We start from the raw sequence: 20593 nt of genomic DNA on the forward strand, positions 1-20593 counted from the left end.
TTGAGAACAATAAGGGACTCAAGACTGGACCCTTTGGTACACCGTTCCTGATACCTCCCCAGTTAGAGGATTCCGCTGATTTTTGTGGACTATCTGTACTATTAATTTTAACCTTATGGAGTCTTCCAGTTAAATATAAATTAAACCATTTGTGCACTGTCTCACTCGTACCACAATGCTTATGCTTATCCAGAAGAATTTCATGATTCACATAGTCAGAACTGTTGAGAGATCACAAAAAATCCCGGTGGGTTATGTTTGGTTGTTGAGAGCATTTAATATTTGATCAGTGAAAGCATATAAAGTATTTTCTGTTGAAAAATCTTACTGAAAACCGAACAGACATTTTGTTAGTACTTCATTTTTACAAATATTTGAAGCTACTTGTGAATACATTATTTTTTTAAGACTTTTGGATAAAGCTGTCAGAAGTGAGATAGGACAGTAGTTGTTAGCATCAGACCTCCCCCCCCCCCCCCCCTCCCTTTTTATGCAATGGTTTTACAGTAACATATTTCAGTTCATCCAGAAAAATGCCCTGTTTCAGTGCGCTACTACATCTTTTAGTACGCTGCTGGAAATGCCACCAATTCCATGTGAGCTTTTGCTTTTTGAGTGAATTTAATATTTTCCTGATTTTAGTGGGATGGGTGGGTTGAATTTCAGTTTTATCAAATTGCATAGGTATTGCCCCTTCCATATACAGCCTCGTATTTTCTAATGAGCAGCTGGAGCCTATTTTCTCTACAACACTTAAAAATGATTATTAAAAATATTTTCTACTTTTGAGTCTTTATTCACAAACTTTTCATTGAGTTTGATAGAAATACAGTCTTCTTGTCCTCTCAGCTGCCCTGTATCCCTTTTAACAATATTCCAAAGTTTTTTTAATTTTATTATCAGATGTGCTAATCCCAGGTATAATTATTATGCTTCTGGATGTTTTAATAACTTTTCTTAATACAGTGCAGCAGTTTTTATAACGTTTGACTGCTTCTGGATTATTACTCCTTCTAGCTATAAGATATATTTCCCTTTTCTGTTTACAAGGTATTTTTATCTGTTTAGTAAGCCATGGCTTTGTTGTTGGTTTCTTAAAGGTATATTTCATGGTTTTCTTTGGAAAACTGTTTTCAAAAATACTTACAAATGTATCATGAAATAGGTTCAATTTTAAATTAACATCAGGTTGTCTGTACATCTCATTTCAGTCTAGCCGTTGCAAGCTTTTCCTAAAATTTATAGTTGTTAAATCATTAATTAAACACGCTGTGGTGGAGAACTGTTTTGCATTACTGTATGAAGCTATGTCGTATATTGTAACCAGTTATGCATCATGATTAGAAAGACCATCCTCAACAGGAAAAGTTTTTATTTGATTTAATTTATTATAATCATTTTCTATGCTTGTGCTGCTTTCCTGTACTATCCAAATAGGAATATCAGTAACCGATGCCAATTTGAAAGAGCCAGATAATACTTGAGAGTCATTATTTCAGTCAGACTCTTTCGGAAAATCTACACTGGAATCCTAACAAACAATAACTTGCTTCCCTCTGTGTGACAGACAGCACAACAAAGAAATTTTCAGAAGTAGCTGAAAATTTCTCACTGTGAACCTATACACAGCTACAATTGAATACTTAACTGTAGAAAGATGCAAAGTGCCAAATTTATGAACTGAAGGTATTACAAACAAACTGACTGTAGTGCAGTGTCTTAATTTTTTATTCCTCAAACTTTTCCATGTTACAAATGAGAGTATCTTATCATATATTAGTGGTGGTTTCATGACAAAGTTGAAATTGTTTGATGCTGAAAGCACCTCAAACAGAAACATTTATGAAAGGTGCTAAGTTCCATCAAATTATTCTAAATGCTATGTTCTTAGTCACTCTCCACAGATCTGCATATAATATTCTTTATGCTCATTTTTTTCCAGGTAAGGTATCATAGCCTTTAAATCTTTCTTCTTTTCATCTGTAATTGAATGGATTGTGAAAATAGTTTCAAAGTTAGCAGATCAAATGTTTCTTGCATGTTTCCCCTTTTTGAGCACATTCATCTGCGGATCTTTTCCGTGTTGGTGTAACATTCTTTTATTGCTACTCTTGCTACATCTGTTGAATCATATGTGATGCTGGCAACTTTTGAAACTTTCAGCTTATTTGTAGAGAGTATCTCGTTTACCACAGCTTGAATATTTTTAAAAAATCAGAAGTATCCATAGACATTACTTTGAAAGCTCTAACAACCTTTGCTTCCTTGATCATTTTGCATAGGTCACTGGGTACAAATGCCTCCGTCACTGACTTACTTCTCTCCATCAAGGCAAACACAGATCACAGGGGAGGAAGCCCTGCCCACTAACAAGAAACCATTTTCTATTCATGTGAACAACCCATTTGCTACCAGAAAAAGAAAAAGAAATACTATGATTCGATTCTTGTTTTGTGCAGCACAGTTGTCATTCCAAACAGTAAGGTTTTTCTTCGTTCTTGTCCCAGTGTTTAACACTTTCAGAATGCATGATGCGATTACATTTTCACCCCTACCAGCAATACTCTCATCCCACATGCACATGTAAGACTGAAGGGTATCGCCTACAGATACTGGCAAGTTTTAACAAGATAACTGATGGAGTGTGTTAGTGTGGGCACAAACATAACCTGCTGTACATTAATCGATATGCACTGTCAGGGAACTGAGAAGAAGTGATGTCGCTCTTCAGAAGACTCTGTACCATCTCGGCCTTCCAATGGTGAATCTCTAAATGCACCAGTGACTGTGGTGAACCTAATGTTCAGTAAGTCACATGTCTTGCAGGTGTCTTTCCTAGGTCTGTGGAAGGGAAGTTCAGAAAGATTCTATGATAAAAACTGGAACTTACGGTGCTTTGAGGAAACACCTTTCTAAGGTGGGAGTATATTCTTGAAATATTCAGCTCAGGACTGAGGTATTCTTTGCTTGATCTTGCTCGGCTGTATTGTCGAACTTCCCTGAGAAAGCCATTTATGTGCTGCTTTTTACTCATTTTGTCATTGTTGCTGTATTGTGATTGAGCGTGTCTTGTTCTGCTGTCGGTGAATGTTGTCTCTCCAAGATTCTTCTTAACAAGTATTTCCAGCCTCCTCTTTGCAACAGCAAAAATATTCATAAAAGTGGTTTTGCAACTGCAACAAGATCCCCTGTACCACGTGGAATAGAATACTGAACTGTTCCCTGCCGACGACTTTCAACAGGAGTATCGTAGGTTCCATGCTGACTACGCCATACTGGTGTGACACTAACAAGGGAACCTCCCCATCGCACCCCCCTCAGATTTAGTTATAAGTTGGCACAGTGGATAGGCCTTGAAAAACTGGACACAGATCAATCGAGAAAACAGGAAGAAGTTGTGTGGACCTAGGAAAAAAATAAGCAAAATATACGAACTGAGTAGTCCACGCGCAACGTAAGCAACATTAAGGATATTCTGCGCATAGGAGCGCCGTGGTCCCGTGGTTAGCGTGAGCAGCTGTGGAGGGAGAGGTCCTTGGTTCAAGTCTTCCATCGGGTGAAAATTTTACTTTCTTTAATCTCGCAAAGTTATGATCCGTCTGTTCGTTCATTGACGTCTCTGTTCACTGTAATAAGTTTAGTGTCTGTGTTTTACCACCGCACCACAAAACCGTGGGAATAGTAGACGAAATGATGTGCCTCTCCAGTGGGCACCAAAAACATTTGCTCGCAAGGTCATACGTCAACCGATTCCTCCACAGGACAACACGTCTGATACATTCTATACGACACTGGTAACGGCATGTGCGTCACCTGACAGGAATATGTTGTCGACCCATCTAACTTCTACACTTGGCGAATGGGTAAAAAGATTCTTCTACCTTGCCGATTTAGGTTTTCTTGTGGATGTGATAATCACTCCCAAAAAAGTGATGAAAAAATAAGAATTTGTGACATGAACTGCAACAAATGACTGCAACAGTTTCACAGTCGCACAGTTTTCCCTGTGCTCTGTCAAAACATATGTTTCTAACGTTTTCAGATTTTTCCGTCTGTATACCGTCAAATTCTGCATGTGTCCAAGCAAATCTGAACATGTCCTGGAATTTTGGAGAGCGAAGTTGATTATGTTTGAGTGCTTTAACTTTGATAATAGTCTGAAAATAAAAAAAATTTTCACACGAGGGAGGCTTGAACCAAAGACCTTTCGTTTCGCATTTGCTCACGCTAACCACGGGACCACGGCGCTTCAGAGCTTACCGTGCCCTTGATGCTGCCTATCTTGCGCATGGACTACTCAGTTTGTATATTTTGCTTATTTTTTTCATAGTTCCACACAACTTCTTCCTGTTTTCTCGATTGATCTGTGTTCAGTTTTTCAAGGCCTATCCACTGTGCCAACTTGTAATTAAATCTGAGGGAGGTGCGATGGGGAGGTTCCCTTGTAAGAAGACCCATCAGGAAGGCTCCTTGTGTTGAGTAGTCTTGCTTATAGAACTTAGAAAACAAATCTATTTTCAATGCAGGTGTCACTCACCGCACCTTAATCTACATTTGTATAGTACCTAAAGGAAAGAACAACAAAACAATATGTCTTCTATGGAAGACACTGGAAATATGTACACATTCAACAGCAATCATTCCTTGCATAGATTTCACAGCCAGTGAAGGGCTTAAAATCGTACCTGTGGTGAGGGACAGTTCTTAGCTGGTATAACTGCTTTTTTGTGTGTGTTTCATACACAAAACATTTTGTATTTAATTTCTTCTGCTCATCTCTGAATGATCCACCACCATTCTTCCTCCTTCTCCTACCCGTGTGGCTTCATCCGCCATAACCTAATGTATGGACATCACTTACGCACAAAATGATTTAAAGATAACATGTAGATATATAATATTTCATTTATATGACAACTTTATATGACTGTATACGACCGTAATATTATGTCATGTGTATGCACATACCTTATAAGTTGAAGAGTGATGATTCACAAAGAAGGACAGTATAGAAGTCTATGCATGCACTTATCATGGCAGCAAAGTGAAACAAACACAACTGAATGGCACATTGCACCATTCTTATGAAATCAGCTGGCAACTTAGCACCATTGCCATTTAGTGGTGTCAAGTGTGACCACTTGGAGTTCTCGGTGGACATAACACTTTTCATATGTACCGTATTTACTCGAATCTAAGCCGCACTCGAATCTAAGCCACACCTGAAAAATGAGACTTGAAATCAAGGAAAAAAAATTTTCCCGAATCTAAGCCGCACCTGAAATTTGAGACTCGAAATTCAAGAGGAGAGAAAAGTTTTAGGCCGCACCTCCAAATCGAAACAAAGTTGGTCCATTTTAATATGAGACACAATTTAGGTCGAATGAATGACGATACAGCTACAGTAGTTTGGTTCGAGTCGTAAGCTTAGCAGTTAAGCTTTACCAGGTAGCCATTGCTATGCGTCAGGCGCTCTGTCCGTATTTATACGGGTACCCTTCCTTTTTCACGTGCTTCATCTGGTTTGAATGGATTGCTTATTTTTCTTTGATCTGATAAGCGCGATTTTTTGTTATAGGTGTTTACGTCACTCTAAGCTGAAAATGCATTACTGTACTGTGTCATGCATTGTTTGCCGCATTCTGATAGTGCGTGTTTATGGCCTGTTGCCGCTCGTGGCATGGCTTGCTTTTCTGCGCGCTACCGCAGCTTTCAATTTTTTTTTTTTTTTTTTTTTTTATTTATTTATTTATTTATTTATTTATTTATTTATTTATTTTTTTAAAAAAGAGAGGAATCGTCTCATTAGTGAAACCATGGCAAGAGACTGCTATTTGTTGTTACTTACACTGCTGCTTTCTTTGATAATGATCAACAAGAACCAAATAACAGACTGCGTATGATAGAAGATGTTCTGCACGAGAGTTTAGCGAAAATTTTTCCCTGTTTGAAAATCTTTGCAGACGCCTCTTTAGTACATCACATTACCTTCTGCACAGTAATTAGAGTCATCTTAGATTTAAAAATCGAGTCAATTGCCGTGCTTCATTTCTGACTGTATCACTATTAGCCATAAGAATAATACGAGTATAAACATGACATGATACGTATATTCTTCCGCGTTTGCTGTTGTCTCACTCTAGTTTCGTAGTTTATTAGGCAGTCAGGATTTAAATGAGATAGCAGCAAACACGAAAGAATACATCGCAAAATGTTTATATTCGTATTATTCTTATGGTGAAGAGAATACTGCATGTGATTCACAATTCATAAAAGTTCCCATTAGCAACCATCTCTTCTCACAGGTAGGAAAAAATTCAGAATGTAGAGTTGGCCATATTGACAAAAACCCCGAACAGTCTTGCCAGTCGGATTTTCGCAGTGCATTGAAATGCTGCTACATTCGAAGATGAACAATACGGAATTTGTATTTACTTCGTTGGATAACATATGAAAATGCAGTGGTCGAAACTCGGGGCGGAGAAATAAGCTCTTCTTCCACCTTTTTTTTAAATTTATTTACTGACGCAGAGGTTTTGGCGCCGGTATTTATCTTTGTGCCTGCAAAGCAAGCCTGTTTAGCACTACATATATTCGACGGCAGAAGTTAGTTGTGGCGGCACCTACCAACATTTTTCATAACTTCCGCTTACTTTGCACTCGATTCTAAGCCGCAGGCGGTTTTTTGGATTACAAAAACCGGAAAAAAAGTGCGGCTTAGATTCGAATAAATACGGTAATCCTCCTCGGTATCCTGCACTTTTCAAACCCCTTATCACATTTTTCACTTAGCACCTTTCTAAAGTTAAGTATCCAATTCTAAAAGTACCATTATTTAGTTTAATCTCACAGGCACATGTTTCTGTACCTTGCTCTACATACCACTTTTTAGTTTCTAAAGTTTTTACGCTATGATAAATTTTAATATAAATGGAAACTACTACTCTCTCTCCATAGTGTTTCTACTAGCATGTACTGAAAGCTTATATCCACCTACATTTACCTTTTCCATATCTGTGACTGTATGATGTTCAGACAGGCACAGTACATTATTCCAACCTTAGTTTGTAAGCCTTCTAAACAAACAAGAAGCTCACCTACTTTAATTTTTAATCCCTTGATACTCTGAGGCAATATAGTAACATTATTTTTCACTGTACTTTTATCAGAATCTTATGATATTTTAACACCTGTAGTACTTGCCTGTCTGAGCTTCTCATTAAGCTTAATTTCATCCAACGTTGAATCATTGGACACTAATCTGAGTCTAAAAAAGGGTACTCCTATGAGTTTCAGTGTCCCCCCCCCCCCCCTCTCCCCCACCCTCCTAGAGATTTTGCTATCATCCTGGCCATTACCCTTCCCTTTCCTACTGAGATGCAGGCCATACCTTGTGAAGTCCCACCTACCAATAATATCAACCGGAACAAGACCCAAGTCTGACAAAGCAGCTGATATAACTCCATATTAACTCTTCTAATAGAGCTATTCAATTGGGGCTATCATACTGCATGAAAGCAGAAACCAAGGCAACATTTGTATGTTCATTGTACATGCTATTTTTACCAGGTCACACTCAATATTGTAGCCCTGATCCCTATTAGTACTGTTTCCTGCTCCACCCACTATCACAATATGTTCCTGCTTTGTGAAATCATTGCACAATGATCCTATGTCTTCTGTCTCTGGGCTGAGACATGCACTGGGGGGCACCAGTGACTAAGCAGTTTGGTCCCTTTCCCCACCTCTGAAACCAACCAACATGCATTGGGCCTGAAAAAAACTTGTGGCCTGGCACCTGTCACCTAATTTTTCCTGCAAGATCTGGCCTATACTTCTTCCACGGGTACTACCTAACAAAGTAACTTTTCTCCTACTGTCTGTTTCTTTAGAAACAGTTGGTTTCCTGGTGAAAGTCTGTTGGGTATTAAGAACACTTACATCTACATGGGCCTCTTCCTTAGTTAACTGAAGTAGCCATGAAACTGTCAGATGTCGTTGTTGTGGTCTTCAGTCCGGAGACTGGTTTGATGCAGCTCTCCACGCTACTCTATACCCTCAGCATCACCTGATTTAATTCGACTACATTCCTCGTTTTGCTTTTGTTAATGTTCATCTTATATCCTCCTTTCAAGACATCCCCTCAGGGGACTCAGCATTTATGTGCTGGGTACGGGCTTGGCGAACCCGGGGTCCCCGAGCTGGGGACTGGTGTGCGCTGCCGGTCCTCTGACACCGTAAACTCTGGGCATGCTTCAGCGACCACCGTGTGGCGCAACGGTGGAACATTGTGTGTCGCAGGGACCGGGGATCTTGGCTTGATTGCCTGGATCGCGAGGATGGTACATACCTCTATAAAAAACCCTTCAATCTTAAGGTGTGCTGCGCGCCGATAAGATGCATGGCTGTTGAGGTGGAACAGTCACTAGCGGGCGACCTCTGAGGAACCTGCCGCACCTCAGTTGTATAAGGCTTACCCAGGCATGCGGGGCTCTGTCTGGGCTGACGTTTCGTTCCCTAGCTGCTCGTGGGACGCACATGGCAACCACGTATTTCCCTTCACCAACTTCGCAATCAGTCAAGCGCATGAGGGAGGCTAGTCCTCCAGATATGCAGATGGAAAAGAGTAACAGGGCTCATGGAGTCGTAAATGACAATGTTTTCATCATGATTAAGAGGAAGAAGGGCTCATTTGAAAAAGTGTCTCCTTTCTACATGTTGTTTGTTGTGGTCTTCAGTCCTGAGACTGGTTTGATGCAGCTCTCCATGCTACTCTATCCTGTGCAAGCTTTTTCATCTCCCAGTACCTACTGCAACCTACATCCTTCTGAATCTGCTTAGTGTATTCATCTCTTGGTCTCCCTCTACGATTTTTACCCTCCACGCTGCCCTCCAATACTAAATTGGTGATCCCTTGATGCCTCAGAACATGTCCTACCAACCAATCCCTTCTTCTGGTCAAGTTGTGCCACAAACTTCTCTTCTCCCCAATCCTATTCAATACTTCCTCATTAGTTATGTGATCTACCCATCTAATCTTCAGCATTCTTCTGTAGCACCACATTTCGAAAGCTTCTATTCTCTTCTTGTCCAAACTATTTATCGTCCATGTTTCACTTCCATACATGGCTACACTCCATACGAATACTTTCAGAAATGACTTCCTGACACTTAAATCAATACTGGATGTTAACAAATTTCTCTTCTTCAGAAACGCTTTCCTTGCCATTGCCAGCCTACATTTTATATCCTCTCTACTTCGACCATTATCAGTTATTTTGCTCCCCAAATAGCAAAACTCCTTTACTACTTTAAGTGCCTCATTTCCTAATCTAATTCCCTCAGCATCACCCGACTTAATTAGGCTACATTCCATTATCCTTGTTTTGCTTTTGTTGATGTTCATCTTATATCCTCCTTTCAAGACACTGTCCATTCCATTCAACTGCTCTTCCAAGTCCTTTGCTGTCTCGGACAGAATTACAATGTCATCGGCGAACCTCAAAGTTTTTATTTCTTCTCCATGAATTTTAATACCTACTCCGAATTTTTCTTTTGTTTCCTTTACTGCTTGCTCAATATACAGATTGAACAACATCGGGGAGAGGCTACAACCCTGTCTTACTCCCTTCCCAACCACTGCTTCCCTTTCATGTCCCTCGACTCTTATAACTGCCATCTGGTTTCTGTACAAATTGTAAATAGCCTTTCGCTCCCTGTATTTTACCCCTGCCACCTTTAGAATTTGAAAGAGAGTATTCCAGTCAACATTGTCAAAAGCTTTCTCTAAGTCTACAAATGCTAGAAACGTAGGTTTGCCTTTCCTTAATCTTTCTTCTAAGATAAGTCTTAAGGTCAGTATTGCCTCACGTGTTCCAGTGTTTCTACGGAATCCAAACTGATCTTCCCCGAGGTTGGCTTCTACTAGTTTTTCCATTCGTCTGTAAAGAATTCGTGTTAGTATTTTGCAGCTGTGACTTATTAAGCTGATAGTTCGGTAATTTTCACATCTGTCAACACCTGCTTTCTTTGGGATTGGAATTATTATATTCTTCTTGAAGTCTGAGGGTATTTCGCCTGTCTCATACATCTTCCTCACCAGATGGTAGAGTTTTGTCAGGACTGGCTCTCCCACGGCCGTCAGTAGTTCCAATGGAATATTGTCTACTCCGGGGGCTTTGTTTCGACTCAGGTCTTTCAGTGCTCTGTCAAACTCTTCACGCAGTATCATATCTCCCATTTCATCTTCATCTACATCCTCTTCCATTTCCATAATATTGTCCTCAAGTACATCGCCCTTGTATAGACCCTCTATATACTCCTTCCACCTTTCTGCTTTCCCTTCTTTGCTTAGAACTGGGTTTCCATCAGAGCTCTTGATATTCATACAAGTCGTTCTCTTATCTCCAAAGGTCTCTTTAATTTTCCTGTAGGCGGTATCTATCTTACCCCTAGTGAGATAGGCCTCTACATCCTTACATTTGTCCTCTAGCCATCCCTGCTTAGCCATTTTGCACTTCCTGTCGATCTCATTTTTGAGACGTTTGTATTCCTTTTTGCCTGTTTCACGTACTGCATTTTTATATTTTCTCCTTTCATCAATTAAATTCAATATTTCTTCTGTTACCCAAGGATTTCTACTAGCCCTCGTCTTTTTACCTACTTGATCCTCTTACCTTTTAGTATCTCCAGGGTTCTTCCATGTATACAACCTTCTTTCATGATTCTTAAACCAAGTGTTAGTTATGATTATGTTGTGCTCTGTGCAAAATTCTACCAGGCGGCTTCCTCTTTCATTTCTGTCCCCCAATCCATATTCACCTACTATGTTTCCTTCTCTCCCTTTTCCTACACTCGAATTCCAGTCACCCATGACTATTAAATTTTCGTCTCCCTTCACAATATGAATAATTTCTTTTATTTCATCATACATTTCTTCAATTTCTTCGTCATCTGCAGAGCTAGTTGGCATATAAACTTGTACTACTGTAGTAGGTGTGGGCTTCGTATCTATCTTGGCCACAATAATGCGTTCACTATGCTGTTTGTAGTAGCTTACCCGCATTCCTATTTTCCTATTCATTATTAAACCTACTCCTGCATTACCCCTATTTGATTTTGTGTTTATAACCCTGTAGTCACCTGACCAGAAGTCTTGTTCCTCCTGCCACCGAACTTCACTAATTCCCACAATATCTAACTTCAACCTATCCATTTCCCTTTTTAAATTTTCTAACCTACCTGCCCGATTAAGGGATCTGACATTCCACGCTCCGATCCGTAGAACGCCAGTTTTCTTTCTCCTGATAACGACATCCTCTTGAGTAGTCCCCGCCCGGAGATCCGAATGGGGGACTATTTTACCTCCGGAATATTTTACCCAAGAGGACGCCATCATCATGTAATCATACAGTAAAGCTGCATGCCCTCGGGAAAAATTACAGCTGTAGTTTCCCCTTGCTTCCAGCCGTTCGCAGTACCGGCACGGCAAGGCCGTTTCGGTTATTGTTACAAGGCCAGATCAGTCAATCATCCAGACTGTTGCCCTTGCAACTACTGAAAAGGCTGCTGCCCCTCTTCAGGAACCACACGTTTGTCTGGCCTCTCAACAGATACCCCTCCGTTGTGGTTGCACCTACGGTACGGCTATCTGTATCGCTGAGGCACGCAAGCCTCCCCACCAACGGCAAGGTCCATGGTTCATGGGGGGGCCTTTCTACATACATAAGGGTTTAGAAGGACTCGCAGGCACACTGAAATCTATCAAACGCCTGAGGAATGGTACCCTGTTAGTTGAGACTACTAGGGCAAAGCAAGTGGAGCTGCTTCGAAAGTCACCCAAGTTAGGTGAGTATGATATTACTTTCGAGTTGCACAATTCCCTCAACTCCAGTAAAGGCGTTGTCACCTGCCGTGATTTAATGCATATCGATGTCGACGAGCTGAAGCAAGAATGGGCAACACAGGGGATTGTAGACGTGGAACAAAGGACACGTAGGAATAATGGCGTTATTGAGAAATCTGCCACCTTCATTGTGACTTTCAATTCGCCTGTCTTACCTGACTACGTTCTGGCTGGTTTCCTCCGACTTAGGGTTCGGCCTTATATACCTAACCCTATGCGCTGTTTCAAATGTCAGCGATTTGGCCATACGACAATGAGTTATGGGGGTGAACCAACCTGCGGTATATGTGGCAAGGCAGCTCATGAAGCTGGGACCAACTGCACATCTCCAGCGCTGTGTATCAACTGCTCTGGGAGCCATCCCGTCTGGAGCAGAGACTGCCCCGTCTTTGTGGAAGAACGAAAAATTCAGGAGATCAAGGTGACAAAGAGGCTACCTTATGTGGAAGCCAAAAAAGAGTATAGGGCTACAAAACCCCCTGTCTTTGCCACATCCTATGCCTCCTTGGTGCACAACCGTGCATCGCGAGTAGACGCTTCGACGCAGACCATGTCCAGCGTCGCAGTATCCTCCACCAATACCTGTACCTGCGTTTGTACCTGCCAGAGCACTCCCACTAACGATATAGCTATTCAGGCTGCTCCGCCTGCACCAACCGCTATTGCAGAGAGAGCTCCAGTGAAGCCTTCGAAGGCCCTCCAGAAACAGAGTGCCTCTCCACTTCCCCCATCCCCGACTTCCACACAGAAAACAGGACCAGGGAAAGGGGCACGGCATTTGACATCTGGCATCCCTGACTGATGAGGAGGAAATCGTCATGGATTTTGATACCTCTTCCCCAGAACCTGGCAGCTCCTCTGCTGCCACTCGCTCTACAAGTGCCTCACCAGCGCGGCGCAAAGACAGGGGGAAATCTAAACTGAAATGCTGATATGGCTCCCATACTTCAGTGGAATCTGAATGGAGTCAGCCCTCGCTTTGCAGAATTGCGGCTGTTAGTACAGGAAAACCCCATTTGCATCTCTTTGCAAGAGACACATTTTAAAGAGACTGACACGCCTGTACTTAGGGGATATCACATGTACAGGAAAGACGACCTGACTGGTAATAGGGCTCAGGGTGGGGTGGCAGTGTTCATTAAGGACACATTCCACTCCTCACCTGTGACCTTAACCACAACGCTACAAGCGGTTGCAGCTCGGATCCTGGCCCAGGTTAATGTCACAGTGTGCTCCTTGTATTTACCGCCCGCTGAGCACATTGACAGTGAAGCCCTCGCACGGCTCATTGATCAGCTACCCCGTCCCTTTCTCATTTTAGGAGACTTTAATGCTCATAATGCATTATGGGGTTCCAACAAAACCTGCCCCAGAGGCCAGATGATTGAGCAGTTGCTCAGGACTTCCGACATCATACTGCTGAACACAGGTCAGGCCACGCATTTTAGCACCGCTTCAGGTTCGTCTTCTGCCATAGACCTCTCTATTTGTTCGCCTGTGCTTGCGGACATTGCTCAGTGGGTCGTTGACGACGACCTTCATGGCAGCGACCATTATCCTATCTGGCTCCATCTGCCAGTTGAAATGGGTCGTGTCGCACAGCCCCCGAAATGGTTGTTCCGGAAGGGAAACTGGACGCTCTACCGGCAGTTGGCTGTTTTTGAACGGTGTGAAGGTGTCCAGGATTGGGTGGATCACATTATGGCGGTGATGCACCATTCCGCTGATGTATCCATACCAAAGTCAAAGGGAACACCTGTGAGGCAGCCTGTCCCTTGGTGGAACGACGACTGTCGTACCGCCATCAGAGACAGACGGGCGGCTTTGAGAAGATTCCGTCGGTGCCCCACTGCTGCGCATCTGACAACTTTCCGAATAGCACGGGCGCGGGCGAGAAAAATCGTTAGGGAGAGTAAACGGAGGTCTTGGCGTGAGTTCCTGAACTCCATCAATAGGTCCACATCTTCAAGCAAAGTATGGGAAGCCATTAGGAGGATCTCAAGGTGATACTCTCGACCGCCAATAGCAGCTATACGTGAGCGGGGATGTCTCCTAACATCTCCAAGAGACATCGCCCGGGCGTTGGCGGAATCTTTTCAAACTATTACGGCCGATTCTAGCCAGGACCCAGAATTTCTGCGCTATCGGAGTACACGGGAGAGGGCTGGTTTTTATTTCCGTTCAAAGAACGCTGAGGAATACAACCAGCCTTTCTCTTTGTGGCAGTTGGACTCTGCACTGTCCGTATCTCGGGATACCGCACCTGGTCCAGACCTGATATCGTATAGCATGCGGCAGCAGTTGGATCTGCGGTCAAAGGAAGTCCTCCTTCAACTTTTTAATGAAATTTGGAAGACAGGCGACTTTCCTAGTTCGTGGAAAGAATCGATTTTAATTCCCCTTTTAAAACCAGGGAAGGATCGGACCGAACCCAGTAGCTACCGTAGCATTAGTCTCACGAGCTGCGTCGGAAAGACATTTGAGCGTATGGTCAATGGGTGCCTGGTGTGGGTTCTCGAATCCAGATCCTTACTTACCCGCTGCCAGTGTGGGTTCAGGAGGTATCATTCCACCCTAGATAACCTGATCCTACTCGAAACAGCGATACAGGATGCTTTCCTACGTAAGCAACACTTTATCGGGGTTTTCTTCGACCTGGAGAAGGCGTACGATACTACCTGGAGGCATACCATTTTGCGGCAGCTTTATGAGTGGGGTTTCCGTGGGCGTTTACCCACACTCATCAGATCCTTTCTGTCGGACAGGTATTTTAAGTATAAGGTTGGGAATGTCCTGTCTGACCGTTTTAAGCAGGAGAACGGTGTCCCTCAAGGAAGTGTCCTCAGTGTGACAGCTTTCGCAATTGCCATCAATAGTATTGCGTCCACAGTATGACGGCCCGTGCAGTGCTCCTTGTTTGTGGACGATTTCTCCATTTTCTGTGCGTCTTCCTCCCTCACAGCTGCTACACGCCAATTACAGCTGACACTCATGTGATTGGAGGAATGGTCTAAGACCACGAGCTTTCAATTCTCTTTGGAGAAGACCGTTTGTGTAGATTTTAACTGTTCCCGTTCTCTTTTTAATCTCCCTGTTTTAAAACTAGGAGACACTGTTCTCCCCTTTATGGAAAAAGTGAAATATCTCGGGCTTATTTTTGACGAGAAGCTCACATGGTTGCCACACTTAAAGGATCTAAAAGTCCGCTGTTTCAAGGCTTTAAACGTCCTTAAATGCGTCAGTCATAGATCCTGGGGTGCTGACAGGGCACGTCTGCTCCAACTTTATAAGGCCTTTGTGCGACCTCGACTGGAATACGGATGTCAAGCTTATGGCTCTGCAAGACCTTCCTACCTCAAAATGTTGGATGTGATTCACCATGAGGGTATTAGGCTTTCAACGGGGGCTTATCGCACGAGTCCAGTTGCTAGTCTGTGTGTCGAGGCGGGTGAGCCTCCGCTGTCCATTCGGCGTCTTCTCCTCATGGTACGGCACGCGTACAGGGCCAAGTCCACTCCTTTTTCATTGGCGTCCGACACCTTTTCCCGGCCGGCACTGGCACGTCTCTTCAGTCACCGTCCGGCGGCAACAAAGCTGTTTGGCATCCGTGCAAAGGAGAGTCTCGAGTCAGTACACCTGGAGGGCATTAAGGTCCTCCACCAGGGATGGAGTAGGGGATCTCCCTGGCGACTACAAAGGCCAAGATTACTTCTTGATCTGGCTGCTTACAGGAAGTATTGTACCCCAGACCACCTTTTTAAAATTAAACTTACTGAGATTTTAGAACGCCATTCCGATTTTATTACTGTTTACACGGATGGGTCTAAACAGGGGGATTTTATGGGCTGCTCTGCTGTGTTTCCCGACACTGTCCATCGGATAGGGCTCCCAGAGCAGTTCTCCGTTTACTATGCAGAACTGTTTGCCATTCTGCAAGCATTAGAGCATATGCACCGACATCGTGGCACGAAATTCATCATCTGGTCCGATTCCCAAAGTGCTCTACACGCTCTTGAACAGATGTACCCAGCAGATCGGATGGTGCAAGAGGTGCAGGACGCACTCCTGCTCTTGCAACAGCAGGGTAAGGATGTGATTTTCTGCTGGGTTCCAGGGCACATAGGGATTCCTGGAAATGAACTTGCAGATGCGGCTGCCAAGGAGGCTTGCTCCATCCCACCTCCTGCTCGCTGTTCCGTCCCCCTGCAGGCCATTACGTCTTTCGTGACTCGGAAGGTCATGCGTTGGTGGGAGGCTCAGTGGCTGGACGTGAGGGATAATAAGTTGCGAGCGGTGAAGGATTCTGTCCGACCGTGGCTCACTTCCTTCCGACAACGACGCGCTGAGGAAGTAGCCCTTACACGGCTTAGAATAGGACAGTGTCCTTTGACACATGGTTTTCTGTTACGTCGTGAGGAGCCCCCAACGTGTCAGACATGTGGGACACAGTTGTCGATACGGCATATTTTAACTGAGTGTGTTTTATATGCGGGTTTGAGGGAAGATTTCAGTTTCCCAGCAGACCTACACTCTCTTTTAACTAATAATGAGGCGAGTGTCGCTAGAGTTTTACGTTTTTGTGTGATGTCTGGCCTTCTTCCCAAAATATTGGGATTGAAGTCTTAATGTGCTGTCCAGTGGTTTGGTCACCCATTATTTGTAAGTGGTCACTCAGCCACCGTTACTTAATTTTCCCTGTTTGTACTGCTATTTTATTTTTAGTTTTATCTCCCTGTTTTGATGTGCTGTGTCCAGTCTTGCAATTTGAACAATACCAATTCTCTCACAATTCGGCTCTGAATTGAACTTTTGGGAACAGGCGCTGATAACCTCGCTGTTGTGCGCCCTAAAACACTAATAATCATCATCATCTTTCAAGACATTGTCCATTCCATTCAACTGCTCTTCCAGGTCCTTTGCTGTCTCTGACAGAATTACAATACCACCGGTGAACCTTAAAGTTTTTATTTCTTCTCCATGGATTATAATTCCTACTCTGAATTTTTCTTTCGTTTCCTTTACTGCTTGCTCAATATACAGATTGAATAACATCAGGGATAGGCTACAACCCTGTCTCACTCCTTTCCCAACCACTGCTTCCCTTTCATGTCTCTTGACTCTTATAACTGCCATCTGGTTTCTGTACAAATTGTAAATAGCCTTTCACTTCCTGTATTTTACCCCTGCCACCTTTAGAATTTGAAAGAGAGTATTCCAGTCAACATCGTCAAAAGCTTCCTCTAAGTCTACAAATGCTAGAAGCATAGGTTTGCCTTTCCTTAATCTATTTTCTAAGGTAAGTCATAGAGTTAGTATTGCCTCACGTGTTCCAACATTTCTGCGGAATCCAAACTGATCTCCCCCCAAGGTCAGCTTCTACCAGTTTTTCCATTCGTCTGTAAAGAATTCGTGTTAGTATTTTACAGCCGTGACTGATTAAACTGATAACTCGGTAATTTCCACATCTGTCTGCACCTGCTTTCTTTGGGATTGGAATTATTATGTTCTTCTTGAAGTCTGAGGGTATTTCGCCTGTCTCATATATCTTGCACACCAGTTGGTTGGGTTTTGTCAGGGCTGACTCTCCCAAGGCTATCAGTAGTTCTAATGGAATGTTGTCTAATCCCGGGGTCTTGTTTTGACTTAGGTCTTTCAGTACTCTGTCAAACTCTTCACACAGTATCATATGTCCCATTTCATCTTCATCTACATTCTCTTCCATTTCCATAATATTGTCCTCAAGTACATCGCCCTTGTACAGACCCTCTATATACCCCTTCCACCTTTCTGCTTTCCCTTCTTTGGTTAGAACTGGGTTTCCATCTGAGCTCTTGATATTCATACAAGTGGTTCTCTTTTCTCCAAAGATCTCTTTAATTTTCCTGTAGGCAGTATCTATCTTACTCCTAATGATATAAACTGTCAGATACTGTTCTCTTTCTGTTGCCCCTGTTTCTTGCTACTGCTTCCCACCTGTCTTCACCCTCCCCGCCCCCCCCCCCCCCCACCCCCACCCCCATTTAACTTTATCAGTTTCTCTCTAGCACTATCCAGTTCAGCCTTAAGGGCTCTAGTATTCCGTACTGTTCAGCTATTTTCCTATCCCTTGAACATACTTTGCAATGCCATGGAAGAGACCCATTTACTTCCCCAATTCACCTCCCAGTACATTCCCCCCAATGTAACCATCTGTCCCAACAGCTGCATAGAATCCCAGAACTAACTTTTCTATGGCAATTCACACACTTCTCACTCATCGTAGTTCACAATCTTTGTACAGAATTTATCTGGACAGTAGCAGTAATATTCTATTAACTGCATATTACAAGTCACTAAAGTTACATGGAACACTAATTTATGTGGGTACTATTAACATAGTAATGTTAAACACTTAAAATGATATTAAAACTCAAAATTTTTAAATTCATCAGAAGTCTCAGAATGCAACTGGCCATAGATGTTCAATATTTTATTGTTTTACTTGCTCATCACAGTGACAAGATACTGTCACTTTTACTATTCGAAACATCCTGTTTTGTAATTTGATTCCAATATTGATCCAAGCAAATACATAAATAAAGTATACACTTTATTATTTTACAAAATATGTTGGATCATTCCATGCAAAGAATTAATGTGACTGAGGATTGAATATCAAATTGTGAATGAGTTGATTTTGACTTCTACTCTCTCAAACATGACTTTAAATCTCAGATGACAAGCAAACTTAATCCGAAAAGCAACACTTAGTTTATTTAGCACTAATTGTTTAGAATCACTGTATTAGATCTTCCAGAGACTTCTTAATGACCATTTTTTGCATAGTATGCAAAATCACTTAAGCAGGAGGTTTAAAGAACTGTTATTCTACAAATACTTCATTGATGCAGGATGGAAAAATGGCTGTTTCTTTTATGAGGCTTATACTGAAAGTAAAGATACAGGCACAGAAAAATATCTGGAACCCCATATTTTCATATTAACAATATGGAAAGAATAGATTACTACTCATCTCATAGACGAGGCATCGAGCCACAGACAGATACAATGAAAAAGACTGAAATATTAAGCTTTTGGGCAAAGTCCTTCCAAAATAGAAAATGCACATGCACATGTGCATGCGCAAGCTTCTTATTACATCCAGGACTTTCTGTTTTTTTTATATTTTCATATCAGTATGATGTACGTGTATCTTTACTTATTTTTCCACACAATCAACACACTGATCATACATTTTGTGAGGCTAGATATTTAAGTATTGTAAATGGGTTGCGTATGCACTCTCACCTACTTTATCACTGCTTCTTGAATACCATAATCAGCATCATCATCTGTAGAAGTCTTTCTACACAACTAAATTTCCAACAGAAGATTCAGCATAAAGTCACTTAGTGTGAGACTGGATGATACAACACATTCGGTAAGACTTCCATTCGCTGAATCAATTTGTTTTAGATGTGGTCTTGCAGTCAACATTTTGGCAGTTAATGTGCGCGTAGTTTCAAGTAACTGAGCTAGGGTCCAAAAATTCAGATGATTTCATCCATGATTATAGGTGCCTCCTATTCCATTCTCATAGCAAACATTTTTTCTCACTTTTAATTTGTAACATACAAGGATCACTCCAAAAGAAATGCACACTACTTTTTTTTAATCCATCTTTTATTCTACATATTTGAAAGTTTTGCAGTGTGTAGATACATCCTTTAGGAACAATATGTTCATTTCTCCACATAATTTCCATCCCTCTCAACTGCCTTACGCCACCTTGAAACCAGCACCTGTATACCCGCACGGTAAAATTCTGGACCAACTTGTTGGCACCACTGTTTGGCAGCGTGCACAAAGGAGTCATTATCTTCAGACCTTGTTCCATGAAGAGTGTCTTTCAGTTTCCCAAAGTGATGATAGTCACATGGAGCCAGGTCAGGACTGTAAGGCGGGTGTTTCAGTGTTGTCCATCTGAGTTTTGTGATCGCTTCCATGGTTTTTTGACTGACATGTGGCCATGCATTGTCGTGCAAGAGCAAAACATCCTGATTTTGCCGATGTGACCGAACACGACTCAGTCAAGCTTGAAGTTTCTTCAGTGTCGTTACATATGCATCAGAATTTCTGGTGGTTCCACTTGGCATGATTTCCACAGGCAAGAGTCCTTAGGAATCGAAAAACACCGTAGCCATAACTTTTCCAGCAGAAGGTGTGGTTTTTGAATTTTGTTTTCTTGGGTGAATTTGCATGATGCCACTCCACTGATTGCCTCTTCGTCTTTGGTGAAAAATGATGGAGCCATGTTTCACTCACCTGTCACAATTCTTCCAAGAAATTCATCTCCACCATTCTCGTACTGTTCCAAAAGTTCACTGCATACCATTTTTCTTGTTTCTTTGTGAGCCACTGTCAACATCCTGGGAACCCACTTGGCACAAACCTTTTTTAACGCCAACACTTTCAGTATTCTGCAAACACTTCCTTCCCCTATCCCAACGTAGCGTGACAATTCGTTCACTGTGCTGCATCTGTCGGCAGTCACCAATTCGTTAACTCTCTGCATATTGTCTGGAGTGTGTGCAGTACAGGACAATCCTCAATATTGCCGTGCCCGCTTTCATCACGTAACCTGCTTGCCCACCTACTAACTATACTGCGATCGACAGTAGCATCTCCATACACCTTTTTCAACCTCTT

General features: G+C 42.4%; 1 protein-coding gene across 6 annotated transcripts in view; it reads left to right on the forward strand.

Moving 5' to 3' along the window:
• The window catches only part of LOC124789269 (fas-binding factor 1), a 126782-nt gene that overhangs the window by 24383 nt on the left and 81806 nt on the right, over positions 1-20593 (forward strand). The window lies entirely within an intron of this gene.

This window comes from Schistocerca piceifrons, chromosome 3 (genome assembly GCF_021461385.2).
Source record: "Schistocerca piceifrons isolate TAMUIC-IGC-003096 chromosome 3, iqSchPice1.1, whole genome shotgun sequence".
NCBI lineage: Eukaryota > Metazoa > Arthropoda > Insecta > Orthoptera > Acrididae > Schistocerca > Schistocerca piceifrons.